This window comes from Cryptomeria japonica, chromosome 7 (genome assembly GCF_030272615.1).
Source record: "Cryptomeria japonica chromosome 7, Sugi_1.0, whole genome shotgun sequence".
Lineage (NCBI taxonomy): Eukaryota > Viridiplantae > Streptophyta > Pinopsida > Cupressales > Cupressaceae > Cryptomeria > Cryptomeria japonica.
In genome coordinates this window covers 70,021,741-70,032,826 of record NC_081411.1, presented here as the reverse complement: position 1 = coordinate 70,032,826, position 11,086 = coordinate 70,021,741, and positions in this window count along the sequence as shown.

Genomic DNA, 11,086 nt, shown 5'->3' with positions numbered 1-11,086 from the left:
GAAAACTAAAATTTTGGGCTTTCCACCCCTAATGAAATAATTGACAAGTAACTTGTCTTGAATGTAATCTACAAACTACAAGAACTCCAAAAACTAACTCTCATGTTGAGCCACTATGAAACCTTATTATGTAAATTGTGAAACTCATCTATGCATCTCTGTCAAAAATATTCTGAAATAGAACACACTTTGAAGCACTCCAAAATGGTATTTGGAGAGGGTTTCCAATGTGAGTTGGTGCATTTTATCCTCCCAGTACCACAAGGTGGAAGCAAGTCCTCTCAAAAATTGCATTGAAAATTATGCCTTTAGGTTGCTCACATATAGATGCAACCCAAAGCATAAGTGCAAGCTAATTAGTAAACAAGACTTATCCTCAACCCCATTTGTGGATCTTAAAAATGTAGAGGATTGGAGATGAAGCAACTCTCGAATATGATCCTTTGGCTCATGATATGTGCTTGCTATAGTCTATACCTCTTGTATTTATGCATGATGAGGCTAGGTAATGTGTATTGATCAATATTCTATCTCCTCTATATGTATTTCCCAAATTCAAGGTGAACTCCTAATAAGCTCCCAAGATGCAAGTATATGCTCCTCTACTACAAGTGGATCCTCATGGCTTGTAATATTTGAGGTCCATACTCAGGCTACTCATCTTGGTGAAAACTCTCAAAGTGATATGACCCTTCCTTCCATTTCCTACACCCTATTTTATAACCCACACCTCATAACCTTTACCTCACTTCCTATCATTATTACTTTCCATCTACCTTTCATATCCCCTATCTTAACCTCCTCCACTTTCCTACATCATATCCTACACCTTAACCTCATACACACTTACTTTTACTTCACCTACCTAACCCCATTCCATCCTTCACATCCTTTTATCTCCCCCCATTCACTTTCCTACCTTCCAAACCCCTAACATATCCTAACTTACTCTTTTACCATTACATCCTTCATCACTTACCTCCCTATCTTATCCTAACCCATACCTTGTAACCTTATACCTCTCAGCTTCCATTTTATACCACCTTCCTAATGGTACACTTATGCTCCCCTCCAAACACCAAGAAAAAATAGCACTCAATCACTACACATTGCTCTCATGGTTCTACAACAGGGATTTTCCGTCACTACCATATATACCAGCATCCATAATTAGGGTATATTTTACATAATGGCACTCGATCATGCAGATTTAGGTCATCCATCCCCTTAATTAGGATATATTTTAAATATGGAAAGCAGTGTTAATATGTTTCAGGCTAACTACATTGTTCATTATTTAAAATGAAGTGTTTAAATAATACATGATTGTAGGATTGTTCAACATTTTAGGTCTTGTAAGAAATTCTTCTTTTAAATCGATCATATCATATTATAGAAACCTCTCACCATCTCTGCTATTGCCAATTAATCTGATAAATATATAATAAAATTTGAATCTAAATATTTGAATATATATAACAATGAATTTGTTGATTATACTCGACCTTTTTCCTGCAGCGATTAAACCATTCCTACATCCTGTAGTGATTAAAACCATAGGGAACTTTGTCCACCTCCCTCCTTCGTGTTCATCGGGGGACGGCCCCTACCTACATGTTCCCTATTGTGATCCCCATTGTGATCCCCTAATATGCCCTGAGACAACGCGAACTAAGATACCTTGGGAGGGCCTTTAGGTAGGCACTCATTCGCTCGACTGAGAAGGGACGCTTACGTGAATAGTTGTGGTTGAAGCCAATGAAGATGGATAGAGATTCGATATTGAGTGTCTGCCTCCACTTCCACCGAATCATACTCCATCGCCACTTCCAGCCTGAGCTGCAGAACCAGCTAGGTTCACACCAATGATCTTCCCTGCCATGATTAAACCCACAGGTTCGCTACAGAGGTAGGATGAATGAGAGGTGGGATTTTGTAAAGAGGTAGGATTTATGAAATGACTTGGTCTTTTTTTTTTTTTTTAAGTAATGCACGTGGTCATCAGAATTTTGACTAACGTGGGCACTTTTTCTAAAAAAACCCAAATGTCATTGCAAATTCCTTCTCCGTCGAAACCAAATGTTGCATTATCATCGGAAGTCCGATGAAATCGAGAATTTTTTCAAAAAAAAATCAAGTTTGATCACAATATACCTTCTCCATTGGAATTTTAGGCTAAATGTATTAGTGGAAGCATCTCAGCAGCTTCCAGGATCCAGTTGTTCCATATTATAAGACACCCACTTGATATCATCAATTTCCTTGATTTGTCTTTGTACTTTCTGGTGCTCGCTCGATTTCTTCTACTAAGCCTTGTCTACTTATCACTAGGGGTTTCTTTCTTCACATTAATGATGCCTGCAAAGGCCTTATCCCCATGGTCATTCTCAAGCTTACTGATATGAGTCTTCCTACTAGAAGAGGAGGCCTTAAGGATCTTATGATTTTTCTCACCAATCTTCTTGAGCATGTTCTCAAGTCCTTCAAGTCTTTTTTTAGTAGACCCTGCTATGTTCTCCAAGATTTGGAAGCTATTTCAATGAGAAGTAATGATCTCCTTAGCACTACTGATAGCTTTGGTAAGCTCACTAAGACAATTAGGGAGGGAGTTAAATTTACCTGTGCCAATAGCTTTTAAAGTCAATTTTTCTAGCCTTCTCGACTTGCTTGGTTTTTATGCCACTAATTTCCTTTTGCAGCTAGAGGAACACCTTGTTGAAGCTATCTGTACCATTTTTGATGAAAAGGTCGATATCCAGATGATGGCCTTCCTCAGCCTTGTCTCCAGTAGGCTCCAAATTTACCTCAAGATCCACCTCCCTAATATCAGAGCTCCAAGCTTCTTTCATGGCCGTGTCCTCCCCAACTAACCCCTTATCCTTAGAACCAGTCTTGCGAGGTGACCTATTCTTGGTTTCCACATTCTCTTTTTTTGGAGTTTTTCTTCTTTTATGCTTTTGACTTGAGAGGATTTGGAACTCCTCACTTTCATTATCCATGTCATCATCAGTCTCGTTTTCCTCATCATACTAGCTATCATCATCCTCCCCCCTCTACTTCCTTCTGACTGACCCTTTGTTCTATAGCTCATGCCTTGTTTTTCTTTTTCTCTTTCTTGACCTAGCAATTTGGGGGTCATCATCTACCTTAGCTTTCATATCATAGCCATCACCATCCACATCATCAGAGTCATCCAAATCCTCTTTCGACTCAAAAACCTCAGCAATTTTTAGATGGATGGTAGTATTCTTGATGTGATTATACAAAATCTCCATCAGACCCTCATGTATTGTAGGATTGGAATTGGGGTTGGAAATTGCATCCTTTATCCTAGCATTTAGGGTGTAGAAAAGATAATATGGAATGCAAATTTTCTTTATACCAAAAATGGTTAAGAATAACAAAATGATAGTTGTAAAGCCTAGTAAATCTATCATCTAAAGTGATAAATTCCATAATAGAAAGAAGAAACCTTCGCTAAATTAACTTAATTACCTTTGGCTAGTAGTGAGTATGGCTGCCATTCACCAATCTAGCTTTCTTCTCCTCCTCCTCCTTAGGAAATTTCTTCACTAACACATCTAAAATCTTCCTATCCCTAAAAAAATTGCTAACGTCCATCAAAAGACCCGTAGCCTTAGTGATCATAGTTTCAATTACCTTGACCTTCTTGCTACCAATAGTCAATGTGCCTTTATTCCATCCCTTTTTAAAAATTCTTGTAATTTTAGGTCTTTTCTCCTACATTCTCTCCATGAAATCAGTCATCTTGGTAGCTTGCAGTACCGCCGAGCTTGAGGATAGTTCCTCCACTTATCAATAGTGGTAGACTCTATTCTCTTTCAATTTCCACCCATATTGTTATTGATATCTGTCAACTGTGAATTATTGCAAATACCTTTCTTTTCTATGGACTTTTTGTGAGAAACCACTAGAAGCCTATGGAAATTTCTAATGCTTCCACTCGATAGGGAAAAAAGCACCCATAAAGAATACGAAGTGATCCTAAAATTATTAATGTACCTCCTTCTCATTTGCATAGAAACTGACTCGTACTGGCATGACCTCCCTATCATCTTGGGAAATGATTTCAAATCTGACCTCTCTTACCATGATATCTTTCATAAGTTAAGATGTCACGTGCCGCATGAAGCAACTCCCCCTTGCTATTCTAGATCTTAATTTTCTCACTCCGTACTACCTCATTGGCAGCCCAGTCAGCACACGTATTGGCCTCTCTCTACTCATGGGAAATGTGGCACTTATAAAACCCCTCAAGCAACTCACTAGCAGAATCAATGATATTTTTAATCATCCATGAGGGTTGGTGTTTACCAAGGAGGTAATTAATAATGTTTTTAGAGTCCCCTTCCAGCCATAACACTTTGACACCTAGATTATAAGATAATTTAATAGTTTGGAGGGTGCCCATAGCTTCAGCCAGATGATTAATCTGAATCTAAAAGGGAAAGCCAACCACCCCAATACAAAACCCTACACCATTTTGGATAACTCCAGAACAACTAGTAGGCCCTAGGTTACCTAAGGCAACACCATCAAAGTTATCCTTAAACCAGTCATTAGGGAGAAAAGACTAGTTGCACATACTTATTTTGATTTGGTTGATGTTGGTGTCCATGTAGGCTGGGATATTCCAGGTCTTGGGAATATCAAAGTCCTCTGTATTATAGCACCAATTCTCTCTCCTAGCCATCACATTCTCAACACAATTATATTTTATCTTGGCCCACACTACTTTAGAGGTGTTAATATCATTCCCGAATATTTTGTTATTCCTCCATTTTTATATACCCCAAAGGATGTGAGCGAAGGAAAACTTCAATAATTTTCTTATGGTCAAATTATTGGTAGTGTAGTGCAAGTTTCTAAAATAGTCTTAAATCTCCTTTGGGAAAGTCCAATTCAAACCCCAAAGTTGAAAAAACATCCTCATGATAGGAAGGACATAAGGACAGTGTATAAAAATGTGGTTCATTGATTCCTCATCATTGTGACAAAGATAGCATTTTTTGGAGATATAGAAACCCCTCTTTCTCAAATTATCAGTAGTTAAAATCTTATTTTGCAAAAGAATCCATAAAAAGATATTGATATTAGGACTCAAACCTGGATACCATGCCTTTGCCCAACATGGGCTAGGGTCTTGGGACTGAGCCAGCATAAGGAAAATAGATGAAAAAAAAAAAATCCCTGAAGAGGTCCATCTCCACACCATGTGGTCTTCTCTTCTAGTTTTTAAAATTGCATGATTCATCATTAAGTTGGCGTGCTTAAGGTTGGGATCAATAGAGCTAAGGTCCACCCACTTTACAAATTTCTAGTAATCAACCACTTTAGCACCAAACTTCTCATTATAGTTTTGGATGAGCATTTGAGAGGCACACTTATTAATAGGGCCTCCTATAATCCAAGCATCATCCCATAAATCCACCTTCCTACCATTACCTATGGTTTAGACATTCCCTAAACTAACAGTACCTTTAGCTTGGATAACACTATTCCGAATAAAAGAGCCAGTCGGTATCTAATCAGAGGCAAGGAAATCTTCCATGATGGGAACCTTTCGTGAGTTCTTAGCCTTCAAGATATCATTCCATTATCCATTTCTGTGATAGGTTCTACAAACTTGTTTGGCCATAAGAGTCTTGTTCGAGGTTCTAATATTTATTAAGCCCAAACCCCGCACCTTTTTGGGTTTACAAACATTATCCCAGGCTATGAGTGACAGTCTCTTCTTCTCCTCAACCCCAGACCATAAGAAGGATTTCTAAATTTTCTCAATAGTATCAACAAATTTTCTAGGATTTTAAAGAGGTTTAAAGAATACATCGGAAGACTCTGGAAAGATGATTTTAAAAGGTGGATTTTCTTAGCTTCACTAAGAAGGGTACCTTTCCAACCAACCAACTTCCTACTGAATCTATTAACAAGACTATTACATAACAGTTTCTAAGGTTTCATACCCAAAGGGAGACCTATGTAAATAGAAGGAGGCTTACCAATTTGGCAACCAAGGATCCGAGCCATCCTAACTTGTTTGTCCTCTGGAGTATTGAAGAAGAAAATAGAGTTTTTCTCCCAATTGATCATTTGACCCGAGGTAGAACTATAAGTATTGAGTTAGGGTTCAATTTAGTGTATTGTTTAATTTTCACCAAGAAAATATTTTAATGGATCAAATTCTTATTTAATACTAAATTTGAATTAGTTCTCTTTTCATTGTTCCTCTCTTTTTTTTTCACAGTTATCTCTTAAATAAATAATAAATGATGAATATGCGTGTCTAACATTTTCTATGAAAATTTGATGGACCAAATTTTTACTTTAATCGTAAATTTTAATTAAATCTCTTTTCACTTTTCCTTTTTTTCACAATTATATCTTTAATAAACTATTGCCACATAGTGGCTAGTACTTGTCATATTTTTATTAACCTTTACCCTAACTCTATTTTAACTCTAATAAAAGTCTTGGTTATAATTCCAATTATAATTCTAATCTTAAATGAATTGTATTTTAAACCTCTTTGAATCCTAACTTGAATATAACCCTATTACTAAATGAAATTTTTTGCATTTAAGTCATCGTTAACTGTAATTCCAAGTTTTAACTTTACCTAACCCTTTTCCAAATTAAATCCCTATCCTAACCATGTTTTAACTATAACCATAATTAAATTATTATATAAACACTAATTGAACCATAGTCCTAACCCTAAGTGAACCCTACTCCTAATTAAAATCTAACAATTAGCAAATAAAAAAATTTATTAAAATAATCACACAATTAATTATATAAAGTCAATTTTTTTTTTTTTTTTCATTTAAGAATACTATAAGTCTTCTAAAATATTTTCCATAACTCTTCTAAAAGAGAAAATGAGAGCAATTTTAATTTTAATTTATATTAGATTGTATTAATATTCATTATATATTTTTTTCGATATTTATTGTATTATTTTGTATTATCTTACATTAAGCATAATCTAATCTTATATTTAATTTGTATTATAAAAATATTAATTTAATATTATTAATATCAAAATTATTTGATTATTATTATTTATTATTCTATTTACTAATGTATTATAAAAATTATCAATATTAGTACTTTAATTGTTAGAATATATATATATATATATATATATATATATATATATATATATATATATATATATATATATATATTATATTATAAATCGAGAGACCAAAAAAGATGTTTATACAGATGAGTTTAGGGGAGACAGGGCCTCAACAATGAAACCAAAAAGAACTAGACGAGTGTCATATACAATGCACTAAAAGAAACCTCCAAAATAAAGTTGTGTTTGCTGCCATAAGGAACTAGAGGAGGATTTCATCCTGGTCTTCTAGCCATTTTGTCCACCCTTGTGGTCCTTCCATCCAGACCACCTTCTTCCTTTCCATGATTTGTATGCACATGTCAACTGTATTGAAGGGGGGAGCTCTAGTATCTTGGAGTTCTTTAATCAGTTTCTTAATTGCACTCTCGAAGGTAGTTTGATTTTCTGCGATCCTTGCCCATTCATAACCATCTTGCATATCATATATAAACATGGTGGCTTGGCCTTCTTTGAGGAACCGTAGGATTTTGTTTCGTTCATCATTCATCAAGAAGAAAACCTGTACAACAATTTTATAATGTGTGCATTTTTTTTAAAAACTAGTAAGTTCCCTAGCATTACCTTGGAACTTCTCCTCATTTCCGAGTTTCCAAATAAACCAAAGGATAAAAGAAGACAACATTTGCCAAATTAAGTTATCATCCTTTTTAAGATTATGGACGAAACCAGTAACTATATCATAAGTGAAGACATGCTTAGTAATGGATATTCCAAACATTAACCAGATCTCCCTAGCAAAAGGACAGTCAAGGAAGATGTGTTGAGTGGACTCAACTTTATTGTAGACAAAACAAAGATCATATGCAGCTAGATTATTCCTAATAGGCAATCTATCCAGTAAGAGTTGCCATCTAAAACACTTGATCTTAGGGGGGATGGGAGATTTCCAAAGGTTCTCAAAGGTTTTATACCAAGTGGTAGGGTTGTGGTGGACATTCCATAGGGTGTTGACATGGTCGATCATAGAGGTGTCCTGGTTCAGCAGGTTGTAGATAACTTTGGATTTAATTTTTGGGAGGGGGGACCCATCCTTCCAAAGGAATGAGAGGTATCTGTGGGTGTCAACATGAGTGTTTTTAGGGAGATTGAGGGTGTTACATGCATTCCTAATCATATTGTAGGTCTGCTTATGCAAAGCAGGGAGATCAAATTTACTACTAAGTTCCTCCCAGGTGATGAGGTTGTCATTTTCTAGGATATCCATAAGATACTTGATCCCCTTGTTATGCCATAATCTAGCAGAATAGCCTTGGGTTAAGGCCAGTGGCTTAGAGTTGTGGTGGAGGTTCCACCATATCGACCTTTCACCATGTATAGTGAAGTCATAGTCAATGCTAGAGGTGTAGATAAGTCTATGCACATTCTCCTAGGCTTTCCAGATGGACATTAAGACCTAGGAACCTTGGATAGACACCGAGAAACTTCCAGCAAGTAGATCACTGAGTGGTAGGACTTTCCATGATTTGGCAGCCTTGGGGAATCCATTTTGAATGTTGTTTCTGATAAGAATCTTCCAAGGTTCTTGTCGATCTAGTGCATGAAATATCCATTTGGCGACAAGGGAGATTCCTTCCAGCTTAAGATGATCCTTAACGCCCAAACCTCCAAGTTTTTTGTCTAAGTGGCACCAGGCCCATTTTTCCGCATGGGCCTTTCTTTTGCCCTTACCATCAGACCAAAGAAAGTGTCTGATAGCCTTTTAAATTTCATAAATTTGATAATTGTTGAACATCCAAACTGAAGAGTAGTAGATACTGTATGAGGAGAGGATTTTTTGACATACTTGAACCCTACCTACTAGGGAGAGGATCCTATTATCCCACTTGTTGAGCTTCTTATCAATTTTCCCCTTAACCCAGGTCCACATGTCCCAAAGAGAGGGGGAAATAGAGAAGGGGATATAGAGATACTTGACAATCATGTTGGGTCCTCCCCATGAGTACCTATCTTGTTGTAGCTAGTCTTGAGGTTCATCCTTCCAGCCAAGTAAAATAGATTTGGAGCTGGAGATACTAGCTCCAGAGGCTTTACTAAAGGTGTAAATTTTTAGGTTGAGGGAATAGATGTTTTGCCTAGAGAGCTCCAAGAAAAGAGAGGTATCATCAGCAAATTGGATATTCAACAATTCAGAGTCATCCGGCAGCATGATACCATGGACTCTAGGAGATAGAGTATCATCTCTAAGGAGATAAAAGAGGGCATCTGAGGTAATAACAAATAGAGCAGGGGCAAGAGGGCGGCCCTGCCTTATGGATCTAGAGAGAGGAATAGGTTGGGATAGGGTTCCATTAACTTCAATCATGGTGGAAGCATCTTTGAGGAGAAATCAGACATAGTCACAGAACTCATTAGGGAAGCCAAAAGCTTGGAGCATCATGAGGATGAAACCCCACTCGATTCTGTCATAGGATTTTTCAAAGTCCACAAGGAACATGGTAGCGTCCTGGTTAGAGGTTCTGGCCCATTCTATGGATTCCCAGCTAGTGAGAAGGTTTTCCAATATGTACCTACCTTTAATGAATCCAGTTTGGGTAGAGTAAATGAATTTTGGAAGAATCTTTTCAAGGCAGGTAGCTAAGGCTTTGGCAAGGATTTTATATGAGATGTTGAGGAGGGTGATTGGCCTCTAGTTCTTAATGAGTGCTTTGTCTCCTTCTTTAGGGATGAGTTTAATAATACCTTTATTTATGAATTCCCCCAGAGTGCCATTGTCAAGAGCTTCATTATATATGTCATAGAGGTCATGCATGACACATTCAAGATTGGCTTTGTAGAACTCCACATGGAGACCATCGAGGCCTAGGGCCTTATTATCCTTGAGGGCTTTAATGGCATCGACAATTTCTTGTATAGAGATCCTGGCTTTGAGGAGGAGAGCATCATCTTCAGAGATCCTTTTAGGGATGATGGTACTACATTTGTGTCGAGCCTCTTTTGAGGCCTCATTATCTTCTAAGGTAAAGAGAGTTCTATAGAACATTTCGAAGGCCTCTTTGATATCATTGAGATCTAGGAGTTTCGTGTTGTCTATAGTTATTCTATCAATTTTTTCTTTGTTTTGTTTCTGCTTAAGGAGGTTAAAGAAGATTTTGGAGCCTTTATCTCCAAATTGGATCCAATGGTTGCGAGCTCTAATGAAGGCTCCCCTAATTTTGACTTGATGGTAGTTTCTAAGGATGTCTATAGCTTTAGAGACATGGTTGGCCAGGGTGAGGGACGAGGGGTTAGTCTGAATATCCTGCTCTAGAGAATGGAGGCGATGGGTGAGAGTTTTTTCTATGGCTCTAGAGTCCTTGAATTTCTTTTGGCCAATGGTTTGGAGTACTTTCGGCCAAGAGGAGACATTCCTTGTCCACCTGAGAGTACAGGATTGGGGAGGCTAAGGCTGAAGGTTGAAGAGCTTGACCACCTTAAGAGCACCTAGAACATCTTGGTCTTTGAGGAGGGAGGTGTTGAGAATAAATTTCTTGCTACAAGGGCTACTGATGGGGATAGCATTTCTAGTGTTCATGACTGCAAGGATAGGGAAATGGTCAGAAAGGGTAACAAGTAGGACAACAATTGCACTCCACAAGTGGTTAGGGGAGTAGGAGAAGAAGTCGTTGTTAACATTAAATTTGTCCATTCTGGAGTAAATATGATTGGAGCCTTGTTGAAAGTTGCACCAAGTGTACCATAGGTTAGAAGCAGTAGTTTTAGTGCCCTTGAGGGGGTCAAATAACTGGAGTTTTTGCTTAAGTTTGTCCCAGTGAGGTTTTGCTGCATTTTTCCATTCAAAAGGAAGTCCCCCAGCCTTGTCATATTGATGCTCAGTCATATTGAAGTCACTGGCCACTATCTAGGGGATACTTGGGAGGGAAGTCAGCCAGATCCAAAGGGACACTCTTTCCTTGTAGTCATTAGGTACGTAGATAGAGAAAA